Source organism: Rhinolophus sinicus, chromosome X (genome assembly GCF_036562045.2).
Source record: "Rhinolophus sinicus isolate RSC01 chromosome X, ASM3656204v1, whole genome shotgun sequence".
NCBI lineage: Eukaryota > Metazoa > Chordata > Mammalia > Chiroptera > Rhinolophidae > Rhinolophus > Rhinolophus sinicus.
In genome coordinates this window covers 14,665,511-14,686,612 of record NC_133768.1, presented here as the reverse complement: position 1 = coordinate 14,686,612, position 21,102 = coordinate 14,665,511, and the positions used below count along the sequence as shown (strand labels likewise).

General features: G+C 40.1%; 1 long non-coding RNA gene across 3 annotated transcripts in view; it reads right to left on the bottom strand.

Annotated features, from left to right (window-relative positions):
* Nucleotides 1-21,102, bottom strand: part of LOC109460239 (uncharacterized) — a 253,015-nt gene that overhangs the window by 88,168 nt on the left and 143,745 nt on the right. For all 3 annotated transcript variants that reach the window (XR_012493329.1, XR_012493328.1, XR_012493327.1), the window contains one exon: nucleotides 13,965-14,153. This is a non-coding gene — a long non-coding RNA (uncharacterized LOC109460239). The remainder of the gene's footprint in view (nucleotides 1-13,964; nucleotides 14,154-21,102) is intronic.

Sequence of the window (21,102 nt, the reverse complement as noted above, 5' to 3'; positions counted from 1 at the left end):
GGACAGTTCCTTATTACCCACTGCTCCATCTATCCATCTGTCCATTTATCAGTCTGTCCATCATCTATCATCCATCATCCATCCATCCATCCATCCATTCATCCAACCCATAAATACTTATTGAATATTCTTGCTCTCATGGAGTTTGCAAATGTGTCTATCTCAGAGAGTGATAAATGAAGATGTACTATGGAAATATGGAGAAAAATAAATGGGGTGAAGTAATATAGTCGGGTGTGTGTACAACTGTAAATAGGAGAGCAGGGAAGGCCTCAATGGGTGGGTAATATTTGGGCAATGACCTGAAGGAGGTGAGGGAGTAACCCATGCATATATCCGAGGAAGAATGTTCCATATAGAGAAACAGCATGTGCCGAAGCTGGGTATACCTTGTGAGATGGAAGAAGAGCAAGGAAGCCTAAGATAGCAACTCCACTGATCTATGAAACCAGAAATCCCCGATATTTGCCCTGAAAAACAGGCTGAAGCAAAGCTTAAATTCTAATGCTTTCACGGGAGGTATAATCCAGGGTAGCTAAAGTAGAGGACAGAGTAGGATGAGATTAAAATACAAGATGATGCCTTGTGCCGTTGGCCACTGCTTCCCAGCGAGCTTTCTAACAAACTGCAAGAGCCACAGCTGACACTCTGAGGTGCACGCACTGGGCCACGGCTAAAGGAAAGAACTGTGCCTCATACAGTCCATCAGAGGGAGAACGGATAGGGGTCTTATCTGCTGACTCTCAGCCATGGCTCATCTCCCCATTGGTCAAAGTTTGCCCCACAGGTATTAACTTTCCTGCACATCTACATATACAATCTGTGCTTATTATTATATGTTAAAAAAAAGAGTATTTTTCTACAAACAAACAAACAAAAACACAATAGAGTCTGTTCCTTCAGTCTAGGCCCCAAAGTGAAGATGATGTGAAGCAGAACTAGTGAGAGAGAAATAGACCTTTGCTGATGCAAGCCACTGAGATCTTGGAGTCCGTTTTTATTACAGCATAACCTTGCCTGTTCTGACTGGGCCAGGGGCTCACTATCCCATTAGCACATTAAAGGAGATGAGAAGATTTTCAGTAAAGAAATTTGCTTGATGTTATTTAACCCAGCATTTCTCAAACTATTTTGACTACTGAATATTCTTTTCACAGAGCACCTTAATATTATGGAAACAGTCCAACAAAACAATCTGTGTAATCCTAGATTGGGGAGCACACTCTTTTCTAGAATAATTAAAATATTCCCAGATCTCAGCAGTTTTGGGTATGAATGATGTTACATTAACATTTATGCCCAAATTATGGACTCCTAGCCTATCACTACCCACCCCATCCCTGGGACTTTGCAAGACAAGTGTCTTACAGGTAGGTATTCAAGAAAGCAGTTGCCCACATTCTTCTGAGCTGTCCTTGTTGCCAAGCACCTAGTTCCTGACGCTTGCCAGGTAGGCACCTGTTTCTCTTCTGTGAACTGCCATACCCCAAGGCCCCGAGGTGCCAACGCTATGTGATGGTCTGCGGTAGAGGAGGGCTGGGAGAGCATGACCCCTTCTTGGGCCCAGCATGTCAGAAAGTCTCTGATGAATGGAGCCCTTTCAGCTTTAGGCCCTGACCCTTCTCTTTCTAGGATTTCAGAACGCTCATCAGATCAGGCACAGGGCAGACACCAGACCAAGGATTTGTCTCCCTTTGCGCCTCTCTCCAGGGGTCTTTCCTCCTCTTTTTGCCCCCAAATGAAAAGTACCTCAAATCAACTCAAGCAATAGGTACTCTCAGCCCGGTGGTTCTGCTGACATACGACTCCTGATTTGGGACTCAGCTGGGACACCTTGCTTCCTGAGGACCCCTCATGCCCCCGCTGTAGCTCCTTAGTAAATCCAGGCTGCAGTAATAATGGAAGCTGGAAGCCACAACCCTGCTGTCATAAGGACACTGAAAAGGTTTTGAAAGTTGGTGATTGTTCTCATAGCCAACCCGAGGGCACCAAACCACCGGGCTGAGGTGATGAACAATGTTCCCAGGTGGTAACCCAGAAGGGAGCCAAAGCCTTTTTACAATATTTGAATATTCAGACCCATTTTTAGGGAAATCTTCCCACCACTGAAGCCATGTTGGAATTCTCAGCTTCAGTCCCACTAAGTCCTGATGGGAAAGAAAGACTTCAGGTGGGTAGTGGGTGAGCCTGGAATGGAGAGGGAGGGAGATGAATGGGAGAGGTCATGGGGACAATGAGGGGGGAATAAATCTGATCCTGAAAATAGCGTGAGATTTAAAATGCAACTGGAAATCAGGCCTGGAAGCAAATTCACTAAATGATTGGATGAATTCAATCATTAAATCAAATTAGTTCTTTTTAATATGATTTTCCCCCTGAGAATAATCAGCAAAACTCTAAGAAAAGTGTTTGCCAAAGTTATCTCATATTTAATTATCCATGATTCTGTGCCATGCACGGAGAGAGAGAAGGAAACAGAGATTGTGGCTTCATGGCTTCTAGTTATCATGGGCTGGGACAAGGAAGGGAACCATCGTTTTGCCTGATATAGAAGTCAATTTTGTGGCTGTTTGTATTACAACTTTTGATCTAGATTCAAAAATTATTCCTATGGAACTAAGAACTTGGCTGAAGGCATCTGTAAGTGATGAACATTTTTTATAGGTGTGCTTCTGAAGCAAACAGAAGTTAGTGTTTTCCCTGGCCAAGCATTGCCTTTGTGACAGTTTATGAAGTCTTTCTCTCTCAAAAGTAGAAGTGGGATAAATGGGGCTCTGTGGATTGGGCCGTACCTCTCAAATGGTTGATTCCACAGGGGTGCAGGAGTAGTGAGACTTCTTAGGGAGGCAGCCCCCACCCGCTTCCATCAAATCCTTCCTAAAGGGGATTGCCCTTCGGCAGAATGTCATGTGGTGTGGCTTCTCACTCTAGACCTCAGTTTCCTCACTCTTGAAGATTCCTACAAAAGAAACCTACCTCCTGCTTTCACTTGCTCTGCATACCCTTGTAACGGGGGCTCCAGAAAATGCAAAGGTGAGAGAAGCATGGACGCTTTGTTCTGATGCCTTCTACCAACTGCACCTTCACACAGCTCTGATTAGTCCTCCACTTTCAAACCCCTGTCTGGGGGCGGGCACAAGCACGCTGAACCTGTCTCATATGCCTGGCTGACGTGATCATTTTCTCTTATTATTGTTAACTCATTAGGTTGGCGTTTGTGGTAAGAAGTGGGAAAGCAGGGAAGAACTAGAGACATCAGAAACGTACTCTTTGATTGCCTGGAATGACTTTTTCTTAAATATGCATTGTTTATTTGAAAATATTTACCTAAGTCTCCTAACTCTAGATAATATATGATCATAGAGAGTACCCTTTCAAACTTTTTACTGATATATAGTATCCATACAGAAAAATGCATATAACCTAAATGTGCAGCTCACTGAATTGTCAAAACTTAGATATATGCCTGTAGCCAGCACCCAAGAAGACCTCTTCCCTAAGTACTCCTTGCGGTCACAACTGCTACCCCTAAGAGTAACCAACAGCCAGACCCCTAATAGCAGAGATCTTTTTTGCCTGTTTTTGAACTTCATATAAATAGAATCATACAGCATGTGCTTTTTTCCTCACTTCTTTTAGTCAACATCGTGTTTGTGAAATCCATCGTTATTACTCTGTGTAGTTATAGATTGGTTATTCTCATTGCTGCATAGTGGTGTAAATACACCAGAATTTATTTATCTACTTTCCTGTTGATGGACATTTGAGTAGTTTCCAGTTTACTGTTGTTATTAGTAGTGCTATAAACATTCAAATTCACGTCATTTCATCAACACAAGCATACATTTTGGGGGTTGCATACCCAAGAATTACTAAGTCACAGGGTAAGCATCCGTTCAGCTTTAATAGTTACTGCCAATTTGTTTGTAGTTGTACCAATTTGTGCTTTGACAAGCAGTAATGAGATTACCAGTTGCCCTACATCCTTTCCCGAAATGTATTTACACAGGTCCCCTACCTACTAGGGAATGCAATATATTCCAGTGGCTAAAAATCCAGATTCTGAAATGAATCTTTCTGGGTTCAAATTCCAGTTTTATCATTTAATAAGTGTGCGACCTTGGACACCTTACTCAACTTTTCTGTGCCTCAGTTTTTTCATCTGTAAAATGGGGATAGCAAATCACCTACTACCTCATCAGGTTAAGGATTAAATGAGTTACTACACATACAACACTAAGAAGAGTACCTGGCACATAGAAAGTACTCCATAAATATTAGATATTACTTTTATTCAAATGTATTGAACTTAATTGCCACCAGTGCAATAAGGGAGTTGTTTGTCTTGCTGTAAAAGAAATAGAAAGTTTCTCACATAACCTGGGGAGGCAATCAGATAAGTGCCACAAGGGGTCTCTGTATGCAGAAGAAAGTTAGCACACAGGATCACAATCTGGGCCTATGCAAATCAGTTAATTCTTGGGAGCTTGAATGTCCAAATGAAACCAGAATGTCAGTGCCCCAAAATAGTTATAGGAGAGTGTGAATCATGTATAGAATCTATATAAATGACAGTCTTTGCATTTATTTATTTATTTGGCTAATGAAGCCAGTGACGTCTCTCCTATTAAGTTAGTGGCCTCTGTTTTAGGGAATTCCTTACAAACTCTATAGACTTTTACACCGCAGGCCTTGGCAAACCCGTTCTAGGAATTGACACAGACATGGGTTTCAGTAAATAACTATGGATTCAGTAAATATTCAGTGGAGGAAAGATAAATGATCAAGAATAATGGGACAGTCACTGGGTAGGAATTTCAAAGACATGCAAAGCTGAACCTCAGTCCAATATCCAGGTATGGGCCAATGACTGGAATTGATTTTCAATGTTAAATGCCAGCAAATACATCTTCTGTGTCCCATCTTCTAGTTTAGTGAGATGTAATTCTGGTTGCATATTAGAATTGCCAGAAGAACTTCAAAAAATATAGATGCCCCACCTCTCACTCAGAAATTTTGGACTTGGTCTGACAGCTGGACCCAGATGTTTCTGTTTCTTCAGCTCCCCAAGTGATTCTAATGTGCAGCCAGAGTTGGAAAACATTGCTGTTCTTTCTGAGTGTCAATAGTGACAATATTGGTGGTGACTTTTGAGTGCCTTCTCCTCCAGGGGGGTCAGAGGGAGGGTCCTGAGTAGTTTCTATGGAGTCTGTCTACTTTGGTCAAGAAAAGCTCCAAACACTGGCTCAATTGGTTTTTATCTGGTATATTTTCTCTCATACTTATAACCTTAGAATATTCCAGTCTACTTTAAGCCTCCATGTGCTTTCTAAAGCACAAAACTTCCCGAACTGAAGATACCATTTCAAGTCTTATGGGCTGTGATTCAATCTAGAGCGGAACTAAGTACCCCAATTAGTAATTGGACATTTTCTTATTGATGAAAAAAGATACATGAAAGTGCGTTGGCCTGTAAAGCCCTTCCTAAAAGAGAGAGATTACTTTTACGGTGTTGTTGCTATCATCTGTGGTGTGACAGCACCTAATTCAGGGCAGGAAGGTACAAAAAAGCCATGAAATAATCACTGTATTCGCACATGGGCACACTGAATTTGAATTTCTGGCTCAGCCACCTATTTGCTGTGTGCCCTTGTCCTCTCTGAGCAAATGTTTCATGAAAGAAGGGAGCATCAGTAGACCTTTGAAGGAAATTTTGTAGGTTAAAGGAGCTAATGTAAATAGTGCTTGGCAAGGAGTGAGTCCTGAGTAAATGGAGGTTACCCTCCTGCATTAGTCAGCTAATGCTATCATGCTGCTGCATAACAAACAACCCCCTCTCAAAACCCTAGTGGTTTGCTAAAACAACATTTATTGTTTTCACTCATGTGTTTCTCAGTCAGTTATGGCAGCTCTGCATAAGGCTTTGAATCAGATTGGGGCTTGTTCTACGTGTGTCTCATTCTGGAATCAGCAGCTTCCTAAGGCATACTCTTCTCATGGTAGATGACAGATACACAAGAAGAGCCTGGCAGAAATTTTCAATGCCATTTAGCATCTCGGCTCAGAACTCATTCTGATCACTTGTGCCCACTTTCCCTTGGCCAGAGCAAGTCATATGGCCAAGCTCAAAGTCAATGGGACAGAGAAGCATAATCTACCTAGTGAAGCCATGGTACAGTAAAGGGAATAGAAGGAAGAATTGTGAACAAACAATACATTCTACCACACTTCCCTTCCCTTCTGCAGGATGCCAACAGAGGAAAAAGAAAGGATAAAAAGGGAGGAAGTAAATAGTTGGCTCCCATAGGAACTCTGCCTTGTACATCATTTTTGAGAGCTTGTCTGGCCTCTTTTGTAGAGATGGTCCAGCCCATATGCAAGTGGAGAAAAGCTTTTGTCTAGTGCAGCTGCTTCCTGACTCTTCCCCGCCTCCAAATGTTTGTGATGAGGGATAAGCTACTCAGAAGCAGTCTAGAATTCACCAGAAGCTGTCTCAAATCCTGCTTGCATCAACATATCTAAATTAATTTAGAAAGATAAACAGAAGCACTAGCTGGTGAAATTCACCAAAAAAACAACAACACTATATACAAATTGTTAAAATAACCAGATCTTTGTCTAAATTCAACCCCATCTCTTTACCTTTTCAACATCTTTTTAATGTATAGGTACTGTCTATGAGTATTTGTTCCAAATGACAAAATAACTTTTCTGACATATAATGATGATAGGCTCAGAGTCCTTTATTTGAATTCTAACATTTCATTTAGATTTCAAAACTGGGTGAACAGGCAGCCCCACCTCTGTTATCTAACCAGAGTACTCTGGCCAAACATATAGTGTGGCTATAGCGAGTTATCAGATAGGCCCTTGCATAGTCATTAATTGTAGTTAGATTTTAGTGAACAAATCATAGGTATTGAACCAAAACTAGCTGTTATAACTGAGGATAATTCAGAACGTATTTCAAAATGTCAAACTACATGAAAGTCATCCCCTTGAAGATCTTTGTTGAAGGATATTTAGTAACAGCAGTGTAAGCAGAGGGTGGCAGGCAGGGTTGGGTTGCACTGTTACCATCTCAAGAAGAGCTACAGAACTGCCTTCTTCAGGAACGGTCCCTGGACCACCAACATCAGAATCACCTAGAGCTGTTTGCTAAAAGTGTAGATTTCCAGGTGAACCTCCAGACTTAATGAATCGGCATCTTTGGGTGCAGGACCCAAGATTCTGCATTTTATGCACACCAAGGCTTTTATATAACATAAAATGTAGACAAGAGGTCCTGCACCAACAGGGCTGAAATGTCAAGGGTTCAGATATATTCATCAAACATTTATTTCTATTTTGAACTTTCCTAAACTATTTGCCTCAACATATCCTCCAGCATTTTTCAGAGAGGTCAAGGGTTTAAGAGGCCCTGAGGTTTAAGCTAACATTTCTTAGTTCACAAACAGATCTCATGTCAAAGGTTGAGTGTGCCATAGTTGAACATAAAATGGCCCCATCTGCTTGGCTTCCCAGTGATTTTATCCTTGGCATTCAGCAAATTGGGATTATTACAGTGCTCCTGAAGTATGGACCTGATTGCAACCTGTTTCTATTTTCTTTTGATAGCTATTAATACTCTACAAATAAAATGATTATCAATGGGGGCCGGCCCGGTGGCTCAGGCGGTTAGAGCTCTGTGCTCCTAACTCTGAAGGCTGCCGGTTCGATTCCTACATGGGCCAGTGGGCTCTCAACCACAAGGTTGCCAGTTCAATTCCTCAAATCCCGCAAGGGATGGTGGGCCCCACCCCCTGCAACTAAGATTGAACACGGCACCTTGAGCTGAGCTGCCTCCCAGATGGCTCAGTTGTTGGTTGGAGCGCGGGCTCTCAACCACAAGGTTGCCAGTTCAATTCCTCGACTCCCACAAGGGATGGTGGGCAGCGCCCCCTGTAACTAAAGTTGAACATGGCACCTTGAGCTGAGCTGCCACTGAGCTCCCGGATGGCTCAGTTGGTTGGAGTGTGTCCTCTCAACCACAGGGTTGCCGGTTTGACTCCCGCAAGGGATGGTGGGCTGTGCCCCCTGCAACTAACAACGGCAACTAGACCTGGAGCTGAGTTGTACCCTCCACAACTAAGACTGAAAGAACAACAACTTGAAGCTGAACAGAACCCTCCACAACTAAGATTGAAAGGACAGCAACTTGACTTGGAGAAAAGTCCTGAAAGTGCACACTGTTCCCCAATAAAGTCCTGTTCCCTTCCCCAATAAAATCTTTTAAAAAAATGATTATGAATGGAATGACATTGCAAAAGGCATATAGGCAACAACTCTACTTTTACTGTAAAAGGTATTGAGGGTCATTTCTGGTTTTAGTACACATTTATGCATAATTAAACTTTGGATTTTTCCACCAACATCTTGATGACTGTTTCTAAAACTAATCTTGTACCTTAAAATTGGCCTACATAGATAATTTGCTTAATTGAAGAATGAAAGATTTTTTACCCTAATTTATTTGTTTTAGTAAAGGCTATGGCCTGAAGGACTCTGGATTCTTGTGTACAAGTGTGACTAGAATAAATAAGGCACAATTCCTAGCACACATAATATGCTCTTAATCATTATTTGTTGAATTAATTTTAAAAAAAGAAAGAAAAATACTCGCTTTAGACTGGACCGGGGTAGCAAATTTGTGCACACACACACACACACACACACACACACACACACACACACAGTTTTTGGCCATTGTAGAAGTGAACCAGAATTCTTTAAGATGTAAAACCATCTTCTAAATAGGGATGCCTCAGTTGATCTTTCATTATCATGATAGCATTTCGAAAACCCCGGTGGCTCTCTGAATCTGTACTGGAGCACTTCTCCCCATCCTTGTAATGAATTGCAGACGCTTGATCTCCCAAGTATAGATTTCCAAACCTTTGAGAGCAGAAACCTTGTTTTACATCATCTTTGAAGTTCTCACAGCACCTAATTCAGGGCCGTGGACTTAATACACAGCTGAATATTGGTTGACCTGTACCACATAGGGTTTTAGAAAAGGAGAAACTAAACATAAAATCCAGGATTGTAGTATAGTAATGTAGCTTATAGCAATTACTATTGAGCATGTGTTTCTTTTCATTGTGGGGCATTCAACTCTTCAAAGCATTTTCCTCACTTATGTTCTCACTCAGGGCTTCATGGGTTGGGAAGAAACAATTACATTTGCTATCCTCTGATGTTCTGGGCACATGTGGCTACCTTGTCACACCCTCAAACCATTGAATTGACTTTATACAGACAACTGACCGGCTGTTTATAGAGTCACATGGACAGAATCTGTAGTAGATCATGTTGCAATGATCCATGTTGGCCATTTTGCAGTTAATTGTGTTGAATTGGACTAAAATAATTGGTAACTTTTATTGAGCACTTTATTGTGCCAGGAAGTACTCCTTCAAACTTTCTACACAGAAGGTACTTTTATTATCTCCATTTTCAGATGAGGAAACTGAGGTTAAGTGACTTAAGTCATGAAGCAGTCGTTTGAACCCAGATACTGTGGTTCCTGAGGCCCCTCTATCCAGGGTAATGTAGCATAAAGACAGCTACTACTTTTCTTCATAACAGCAAGGGAAATGGCAAGCCCTGAATTACAACTCAAAGAAAGTCACCTACCAAGTGTTCCAGACTTGCCAAGACATTGGAGTAACTTAGATAGAAATTGTGAATTGCATTGTTTCTGTCCTGGGTATTTGCTCTACAAGATCCTGGTAAGTAAATCCAATCCAAGAAAGAGATCCAGTGGGAATCGTTTGCTTTTCCCTCTCTGCAGACCGCACATTGTTTAAGTACAAGAAAGACCTAAAAGGGGACGAATTCTGTGAAATTAAATCGTGTGTGTCAAATTGAGTGTGACCAGTTCTTTGGAATTGTCTGAAACTCTACAGTGGCTAGCAAAGGGAATTTTTCTCTAGTCCTCTAACGGCTAAGGTCCCATCTGGCTTAGCCAGTTTTCTTCTCAGAGCTAGACAGGACATCCTTAAAGAGATGGGGCTCCTTCATCTTGCTACTTCTAATTTTAGTATTAGCCAACAAGTTTAGGAAGCTTTCTGGAGTTTGTAGGACATAGGTCAATTGAGAGAGAGAGAGAGAGAGAGAGAGAGAGAGAGAGAGAGAGAGAGAGAGAGAGAGAGAGAGAGAGAATGACAATGCAAGTCCTTGAGAATGTATTGACATTAGAAAGGCTTTTAAAAACCAATCACTAGTTCAGTATGATTAATTATCTTCAAGTAGCATGTAGAGTGTTTCCTGAGCAGCACTGGAGGTCACTTCAAATGAATAAACCACAACAAACCACAGCTAATGTGCTGACGTTTTAAAGAGAAAAGACAATTGCTAAAAATGTCCATCCAATTTCCATTACTTACTACAGTCATTAGAAACAAGGAATATGTTCATCGATCTAAAGTGGCTCAAACAGTATTTCCTATATTCAAACCTAGGTAGCCAGAAGAAAATTTAAGAGTTTGCCCTGTGTGCGATGTCAGAGGGATAGTGGATGGGGGGAGGGGGGGTTCACACAGTGTGAGGGATATAAATGATAAACGTCTAAGTATTGGTTTGTCTTGTGTACCTGAAACTAATAAAAAGATAAAAAAATAAAAATATATATATCCCAAAGTATTTTCCTATAGATACCAGATAGATACCAGTTAAATTGAGCCATGGCTATCGCTCAAAATATCCTAACCTCACAGCCTGTATTAGTTTCCCCAGATAACTAATTATTCAGCTACTCTCCTATGGTGCTTTTGAGAATCAAGTGTTAGTTTTATTTACTTTTCTATCTTTTATTTGGAGAGCTCTGAAACCCACAGACACTGGCTTGGTTTTTAACTGAAGCAGGAAAATTTATCATACTAAATACTGCAGGCATTTACAGAGACAAATGAACAATTAATATGTTATCAAATTTGGCTTGATAATTATATTTCAAAAGAGAAGTTTTAATATTTTATTAAAATATAACTTTATTATTATAACTCTATTAAGTAAGGATAGGATATAGAAATATTAAAATTTACCATTTATATGGATTTTATGGAACATAGGTCTAACAAATACATGTAATCATCTCAATAAATTTCTCCTGAATAGGCTATATAAGCTTGTTACATTAAAAATTTAAAAAAAAATAGAGCTTGCCGAGAGAGAGAGAGAGAGAGAGAGAGAGAGAGAGAGAGAGAGAGAGAGAGAGAGAGAGACTCTTTAGGTGAGAAGCTGTTATTTCTCAATCCTTCCATGGCTCACCTAGGTTTATATTAAAGCAAAACAATTTTTGCCTATAATCACTATTGCTTTAGTTCTAGACCCTTGAGACTCAAAGTAGGTCTGGAATTGGCCACATCAGCATAATCTGGACACTCATTAGAAATGTAGACTATCAGGCCCCACCCCAGATCTACTGAATCAGAACCTACTTTTTAACAAGATGTTTCCTGATTCATATGCACATTAGTGTTTGAGAAGCACTAACCTAGGTCAACATGAATTGTTATTTAAAAATCTGATAGAAAAGAGAGCTGGTTGAGGAAAGGAGAAAATGCTACCTGAAAAAAAGCACCTTTCTCAAAGATGTATTGGTGTTGATAAACTTGCTCAGATCCACTAATCTGGCCTTGAAGTAAAAACTTAATAGGCTCCACGGCCACGGGGTGCAACATAGGAGCACAAAAGCCTGGTCTGATTTTGTTAAGTGATACCCAAATGCCAACTAGAGGCCAACTTCAAAGCACAAACCTTAATCTAATTATCACAGAAATTATTTAAAAGCATTTTTTATAGCTAAAGTTACCAGCCACACGGAGCTTGCCAAGGCGGTACAAAACGCTAAGATCTAAGATGCATTTGGTCTTGAAGGTACAGAGTGTAGGGAAATTCATCCAGAGCAAACGCTGAGCTTCTGCCGGCCTAGGCAGAAGTGATCTCGGAAGACTGATGTGAAACATCTGGGCCAGGTTTGACAACCACCGTGCAAAACTGGGGGGAAAGGCTGTGTGAAAATGTTCACACCCATAGCATCACTGGCAAATTTTCATTTCACTCATCTTTGTGTGTTTAATGCTAACTAGGCAAATTTCATTTCTCTATTGGGATAGCCTGATTCAAATGCCCTGTGAGAGGAAAATTGTTTTTTCCCTTTACCATGTGTTTTTCCCATGAACATTTCATTGCTTATTTGGAGGTTTTATCTGGAACTGGTATGAAGAGCCTCATCCCACGAATGAAGTTGCACGGGCACTGGCTGAGGCTGCAGAAATAATGGGCTAAAAATAGACAAAGGGCCCACATCTCTAACCCATCAAATGACCATATCGGTATACCGACTAGAAAATACTCACATGAGACCATGTTTGCCTCTGGCTAACTCAGCCCAAATCTCTATTTAGTAAATTTATTAGCAAGCAAAGCATTTAGTTGTTTTTTTTTTTACTTTAATGTTTTCATGAAAGAGAAAGTGTGTGTGTTTTAAAACCAAGAAAAGAAATTTTTTAACCTCCCTGAAGCAAATCCACATTTTGTTCTTTGGAAAATACTGACAACTTTCACTCAAAAATTCCTGATTATAGTGACACTTTGCTTGTTTTCACAGGTCATCTTAGAATAAGGGTTTAAATAAAATGAACTATCAGAGTCAATAGTTCTTTTTTTATGCTCAGACTGGCATCTAGTTTTGCTGGCTTGGTGGAGGTGGGCCTGAGAAATACAAACCGAACTATCGTTCTAATTAAGGAACAATCTTGTACTTCAAAGACACAAACAAAAACTGCCTCAAAGCAATTCATCCGAACCTCCCTTGAATCTTTGCAGTGCAAAGGGAGTTGTTATTACTGTCCATTTACCTGCTGGAGTGCCCTTTGCATTTGCAGAGCAAAGAGGTACTGGTGTTACTATGTTTGCAAAACTATGAGAGAAAGGTTGATAAATAATGTGTAACCACTTTCACAGCATCTGGAGGCTGCCACTTGCGTAGTCAGTTAACAATTCACAAGGTGTGCTGGGTAGCCTCCAGTATGGCCGCCAATGATCCCTTGATATTGTGTAATACTTTTCCCTGGAGGGGGGCTGGATTTAGTAGTGACTTGCTTCTAATGAATAGAATAAATTACAGTGATGGTGACTTTAGACTTGATCATAAAAGGAAGTGAGATCTCTCTCTCTTTCTCTCTCTCTCATCATCATCATCATCACCATCATCCATTCTGGGTCAAGCCAGCTGCCACATGTGAGCAGCCCAATGGAGAGGCCCACATCCACATGACAAGGAACTGAGGGCTCTTGTGAATATTCTTGGAAGGGGACCCTCTAGCCTTATCAAGTCTCAGACAGCTGTAGTCCTGGCTGACAGCTGGATTGTAGCCTTGTGAGAGACCTGGAGCCAGCCAATCCAACAGTTAAGCCTCCAACTGAATTTTCCATGACATGGTGGGCACAGGACGCACCAGGCTTTAGACCCAGGGCACCGCTCTAAAGACATTAGACTACTCAGCATGCCAGATTCGTACACCTCATTTGTGCAAAGGCAGTTGAGCCAGTCAAATCTTTCTAGTCGGCCATATATATATATATATATATATATATATATATATATATATATAATGTCAATCATTGCACTAATGAAAAATTACTTCTAACATATTTATTATTTTTTTAAATTTATTAACCTTTTTATTTATTAAGTTTATTAATAACTTAGATATACCCATATCTAAATCTGGGTATAGATTTAGATAACAATATTTATAGTGCTTAAACCTCTCCAGAATGTAGATTCTTGATTAGATGGCTCAAATGCTAAGTACTTCTAGGAAGCATATTAAAGTTCACTTATATACACGTGCACATTTCCATCACACTGTTTATACGGCACACAAAATATATGGACACACGTCGTCCAATCCTACCTTTTTGGGTGCACGCTGCCCCAGGGAGCCACCATTCTCTTCCAGTGTTCCAGAGGCAGAGTTTGTCCCTGAAGTTGTCAAGGTCTGCTTTGGTCCAGGGATGCCGGGTGGGTGGGTAAGTCTAATTGTGAGGTTCAGCACTGCGAAGCCCACTTGTTGGCAGGTATAAGCCACAGTCTCCAATATACGCTGTATCAGGAATAAAGGTAATAGTTCGGTCTTTAACTGCCAATTTCTTTGTCTTATTTTATAAGTAATTCAGATCTCCAATGGGGAGTTATCTATTGGGCCCTTTCAAACACCCCAACTCTAAATGGGGATGCTCCTGGCCCCTCTGAGAAGTCTTCCATGAACCTTCCTGGTAGACCTCTGAACTCTTGCCTGTTGACCTTCTCCCATCTCCTCCCCACTGAAAGCAATCCCTGACTCCAGAGCCGAGTAGCCCCAGTATCTAACACACAATCTGGTACATGGTAGGTACTCAGTGAGTGGTTAAGGAATGAGTCATTGTTAGCAGGACATGCTCTTTGAGGGACCTTTTGAGAGTGTTGGTCAATGGCTGTGACCTTGTTAACAACCTGCTTGAAATAACCAAGATAACCAACTTCAGACGAGTCAGGCAAATACAAAGAATTTCCTAGAAACAATGTCTCTTACAACTTTAAGTTTTGTTGACTTATGTGTGTTGCTATATTTGTCTTTTCCATTATTCACTGAGAGTAGCAACTATGCTCTGGTTTTATTTTTTTATAGATATAAAACACATAGTCATTTCATTTAATGCCATTATATCCAGAGGTTAATCTAACAAATTAATTGATTTACCTGTGTTTTGGGCTCATCTTATGGCCCAGTAGGAGTTCTACTAAAAAACACAAAAGAAAATCAATTCCATGGTAGGTACTGAATAAATGTTTGTTGAATAAATTAATGATAATAATTTTTTTACAATGATGGCAATCAAGTCTTATGTTTCAATATTATAATATGTAAGTAGCTGATAATGCATTTGTTAGAGCAACCTCTAAACCATTGGCTCACGTTTTTGTCCTACCTATAAATTTCATTTGTTTGTACCATTCATTGTTCTTAGCCAGAGCATAAATTCCATTTTTAAGATATTAAGTTTGGGATAGCAGAAGTTACAAAGTTGATGTTGCAATTCCAAAAGAATCAACACCATTTAGTTGTGTGGCCTTGAATAAAGTTTTCCACTTCTGTGCACCTTGGTCTCAGTTTTCTCTTCTATAAAATGTAGATGTTGGCATGTGAACTCAACCATTTATTCAGTTATACCCACTGCCTGGACTCGGGTAAGGAAAACGAGGTACTTACCTCAAGAGCAAATTTTAAGGTGGGGATACACCAAAAAACTCAATAATCAAGAAAAATAATATTTTAGTGCAATATTTTTAAGAAGTCAAAATTAATGCAAAAATTCCATGATATGACCCAAATGCCAATATTTTTAAAGATAGGATCACTATTTCTGATTTTTCCTTTTGCCTCAGGCTCCCATATGACTCAGCATGGCATATTTTGGTTTTTAAAAAACTTTGCATTAAAATATTATTCATCTTGATTGCTGACTTTTTTTGAGCCCTCTTAAATTTCACACTGGAAGTGAGTACCTCACTCAAGCCCTGGTCCTGCTGCATACATTTTATGAGCGTCGGCCATTTAGGACACAGCAGTCCTTGCTTTCAAGTAGCTCATAGCTTCATTTGGAAAAACAGGAGAGTAAGCACTGATTAATTAGAACAGTGTGAAAGTGTTGGGACAGAGCTAAGTAATGAAAGTAATAATATCAGATAAGACTGTGTGTACAAAACTCATAGCATTTCATCCCAAGGTAGTGCAATATAGTGGTTATGAGTGTAGGCCATAGTCTGATGCCCTGGGTACAGGCCTTACCTCTGAAGGGGTTCAGAACAAGCTCCCTCAAGATGTGCCACTTTGGCATATGGATTATTTTGAGATGAAGGGTATCGATACCCTGTGGGGCTCATGAGAAACTTTTACTTCTACCTTAAAGAATTTAAATTGGAGTTTTGCTCTTAATAAATGATATCAGCAGAAATAACTTTTCATAACTAATCTGTAGGACAGGACAAGCATCTAATTACTAAACATCTGTTCTTCTTACTTGTCCTGTAAATGACCCTCGTCCCCTCTGAAGCCCCAGGTGCCTTACTTCATTCCTTGGCTCTGGATGCCATATGTACCTCATTTTACCTTTCTGTCTCTGAACCTCTCATGGATGTGTGGTTCCCATACATACGTATGTAATTAAATTTGGTTATTTTCTCTTGTTAATCTGTCTCATGTTGATTTAAGTATTAGACTAGCCAAAAGAAACGAGGATAGAGGAAAATTTCTTCCTCCCCCACTTATCTTCCCATTATTGCTGGTTTTGCAATCTTGGGCAAGTTTATCTTTTAACTTCTCTGCACTTCCATTTCCTTGTTCGTAAAGTGAGAATAATTATATCTACTTCATAGGATTGTGAGGATGAAATGCGCTAAGACATATCAAGTCCTGAGAATAGAGCCAGGGAGGTAACGAAAATTCAAAAATGTTAGCTTTAACTAGAAAACACTCATTTTTAAGCAAGGAGAAGCTCTATCAGATAAAATTAAAGCACACTCTCTTCTAGGCAAGCTAGTGGGAGTTGTGATTTTTATCTTTCTCCGACTTGTCACTGTCCCAAATCATTTCCCCTTAGTTCCAGTTGAGTAGGAAAAGCTGTTTCATCCTTGGCAGTTCTTCCAAATTCAGTAGACTGTGACTGGATCATTTAGTAGGTTAATGGACAATTCCTGGCTCATGTACAAATGTACAAGTCCTCATCATGTTTAACCTGAGCCTTTGATATAAAGAATAACAAGTGGACACTGCAATGTTCCCCCTTAGAATGTACAAGGAGTACAATTCACATTGTTTCAGAGGGAGTCTGATATGAGCCCTTTGAAGTGGGTAGAAGTAACCTTCCAGTACCTTACAAAATCCTGTGAATAGAAGCACAGGGCGAAACTGGAAAAGGTGCTTTTACTTTTTATTGGAAGAAGTATAAGGAGATAATTAGCTTTTTTCAGCTTAACAAGACTCCACCGCCTTACTTTGGGTCAACTGGATGTTCTAAGAGGGTCTAAGAGGGTATGGTCTCTGCTCCCCTAGTTTATTCCTACAAATCTGTCTGCTCTGATGTTGTAAAAAAGTCCCATCATTTAAAAAGTACTCCTCTGTCTCCCATTGTGGGTTGCATTTCAAGTCTCTTAATGGGTAATTTTGGCAAATGGAAGTTTATAATTTTAATAAAGTACAATTTATCATATGGTCAGTGTTTTTGGTGTTTTGTTTAAGAAGAATAGAGGGAGGAAGGGAGGGAGGGAGGGAGGGAGGGAGGGAGGGAGGGAGGGAGGGAGGGAGGAACAGAGAGACAGGGAGAGAGACAGAACCTTGCAATATACACACACAACAAATAATTCCAAATATCCAAAATAAAGAACTCTTTAAAAAAAGATAACCTAAAACAAAAATAGACAGAGACATTTCTCAATAGAAAATATGCAAATGGCCAAGAACCATATAAAAAGCCACTGAATTTCATTAGTCATAAAGGAAATGCAAATTAACCTCAGAGATGCAACTACACACACATACATACTCCTAACCAAAATGCACAATGTATGTGTTAGAAGACATGCACAAAAATGTTCATAAAAGCATTATTCTTAATAGCCCCAAATGAGTAACTACCCAAATGCCAATCGACTGTTAATAATTGTGATATATTTACATAATGGTATATTATATAGCAATGAAAATGGAGGATCTACAATGATATGCAACAATACTAATAATTCCAACAAACAAATCTTTTTTTTAATTAAAGTTTATTGGGGTGACAATTGTTAGTAAAGTTACATAGATTTCAGGTGTACAATTCTGTATTACATCATCTATAAATCCCATTGTGTGTTCACCACCCAGAGTCAGTTCTCCTTCCATCACCATATATTTGATCCCCTTACCCTCTGGTAACCACTAAACTATTGTCTGTGTCTATGAGTTTTTGTTTCTCATTTGTTTGTCTTGTTCTTTTGTTGTTTTTGGTTCATATACCACATATCAGTGAAATCATATGGTTCTCTGCTTTTTCTGTCTGACTTATTTCGCTTAGCATTATAATCTCAAGATCCATCCATGTTGTCACAAATGGTCCTATTTCATCTTTTCTTACCACCAAATAGTATTCCATTGTGTATATATACCACAACTTCTTTATCCATTCATCTATCGAAGGACATTTTGGTTGTTTCCATGTCTTGGCCACCGTAAACAAAGCTGCAATGAACATTGGAGCACATGTGTCTTCATGTATAAAAGTTTTCAGATTTTTTGGGTAGATACCCGGAAGAGGGATTGCTGGGTCATATGGTAATTCTATTCGTAATTTTTTGAGGAACCTCCACACTGCCTTCCATAACGGCTGCACCAGTCTGCATTCCCACCAACAGTGTATGAGGGTTCCTTTTTCTCCACAGCCTCTCCAACACTTGTTACTATTTGTCTTGTTGATGATAGCCATTCTGACTGGGGTGAGGTGGTATCTCATTGTGGTTTTTATTTGCATTTCTCTGATGATTAGTGACGTTGAGCATTTTTTCATATGTCTATTTGCCATTTGTATGTCCTCTTTGGAGAAATGTCTCTTCAGGTCCTCTGCCCATTTCTCAATTGGGTTGCTTGTTTTTTTGTTGTTGAGTCCAACAAACAAATCTTATGAAAGAAAATAGACACAAAAATGTATGCGAGGCATGGTTCAATTTATAAAAATGCAAACACAGCCAATACGAATCTGTGCCATTAGGTATTAGGACAGTGTTACACTTGCCAGTCATGGAGTACTACCTGGAAACAAGCACAAGAGGGGTTCCTGGGGTGCTGGTAATATTCTATTTCTTAATCTGGGTGCTAGCTGAATGAGTGTGTTCATTTTATGAAAATTTGATTAGTTGTACACTTATGACACATGCATACATTTTTTTTGGTATACATGCATATGTTCAATAAAAAGTTTTAAAATAGTAAAAAAAGAAGTACTCCTCTATTTTCCCAATTGTCTTAAAATTTAGATATGGACTGAGTGATAGATGAAATTTATGAATTGTTATTCATTTGTATTAACTGTGATAACAGCATTGTGGTTATATAAGAAGCTATTCTCCTTTCCTTCCTCCCTTTGTTCTTTCCTTCTTTTGAAATGCATATTAAAATGAAAGGACATGACAACTGAGATAGCTTTAGAGAAAACTTCAAAAAAGTGTGTGGGGGGATACTTGATAAAACAAGAATAGTAAAGTATTAGTGGTTGTTTAATATGGGTGATAGATCCAAAAGTATTGTATTCTCTACTTTTATGTAGTTTTGGAAATTTTCCCAATAAAAACAGCATTTTTTTTTCTGTTTTTAGGCAATGATTTTCAATATTGCTTTTGCTTCCTGGGCAACAAGCTGGCACCATCCCTCCCTCAATGGTGTAAGGGGGTTTTCCTACCAATGTGTCAGTGTGGATTACAGGTGTGGCTGTACCCCCTCTTTCCTTGAGCTGCCAGTGGGTGGGACTCCAGGAGTGGCCAGAATGCCTGCACTGGTAGCCTAAGGCCACGAGTAGCCTCCTCTATCTACCCCGGGGTGCTGCTCAGATAGTCACCACTCTTTGAGAGCCAACTGCTGTAAAAACACTGGTTCCAGATTGTTCCTATTAAGATGCAAATATCTCCTGGGGGGTTAACTCAGCAAGCCATTATCAACTCTTAACACTTTAGAAGTTTCAGCTTTCAGCTCTTGTGACTCTGCCAGCTTAGTTACAGCTCCCTCAGATAATGGGTGTGGATAATAGGTGCAAGTTACGTGGGATAAGACCCTGAGAAAGCCAGGAAGCTGGTTACTAGACCCCGAATGAGTAGGCCTGGGGGGAAGAGGGGAAGAAAGATGCTGAGGAGTTAGAGCCTGGTGGCGATGGTGCGGGAGAAACTGTGGGCAGGAGTGTCCTGGGGAACCTCAGAAGGAAAAAAGTCACATTCTCTGATTCCCCTCATAACCAAGCTTTTTGTAGGCTGCTGCATAGCAGTGTCATGTGATAGTTCCACATGGAGAAGTAACTTGTTGAAAATCTTCCTAGGGTTTCTACCTTCCACAGATTTATGTAGACCTGAAATTTAACCAAGTTGTTAAAGAACTGTGCTCAGGAGACTATTTTTGAATCAAATGCCCCAAGTTTATTTTCACCCCTTTGTTTTAACTTAGGTTCCCTCAGAAGCAGAAATTGAGACACTATGGGGGACCATACCAGCCCCGGACGTTTTTTAACATAAACAATGAATACACTTCTAGCCTATGAAAGCCCCAGTTATTTTGGATTTCAGTCATTCACAACCAAACTGGATCCTAACTGATTCAGCATCCTCCCAAGAGTGGGAAGACCCTGAGGATAAGTTAAACTCTATGGCTGTAGCAAACACTTTGAGAAGAACCAGGAAGCTGAGGTCTTTCCAAGCCAAAAGGGCAGGAATGAAGTCAACAAAGGCTCAGGAACTGGAATGAGCCCAAAAGGAGCAAACAAAGGTTGAGGAGAAAGCTAGGAGTTCCTTTTATACCTTGCCTTTATTGACTATCGTACAGAAAGGCAGCCTGCTTTACAAGTAGAAAGGGCAGAAAAGACAAGATCAGAAGTTAGGATTGTTAAGACTTTGTGACCAATTAGTCATCAGAGGTGAGGAGAGGGAAGAGTTAGGAAGGATGACTCCAGGTTTTTGGCTTCAGACCCGGATGGATGGTGCTGCTATTCTGAGACAGAGAACTCAGGGGAGAGAGAGATGTAGAGAGAAGATCAGATTTAGAGAGGTAAGTTTTGGACTTCTTGGGGTTAAAGTGCTCATGGGAGACCAAACTGTAGACATTCATTAAGCTGTTGGGTCTAGACTCCACAAAAGAGAGCAGAGCTAGCGATATTAGTCTGGGTCAGTCAGTCTATAGTTGGTGGCAAGGATGTGTTGAGGGTGATGAGTAGATTGTGTGAATGAGAAGACAACAGTGGCTGGTTACCGACACCTAAGTATAGGGGGAAAGACAA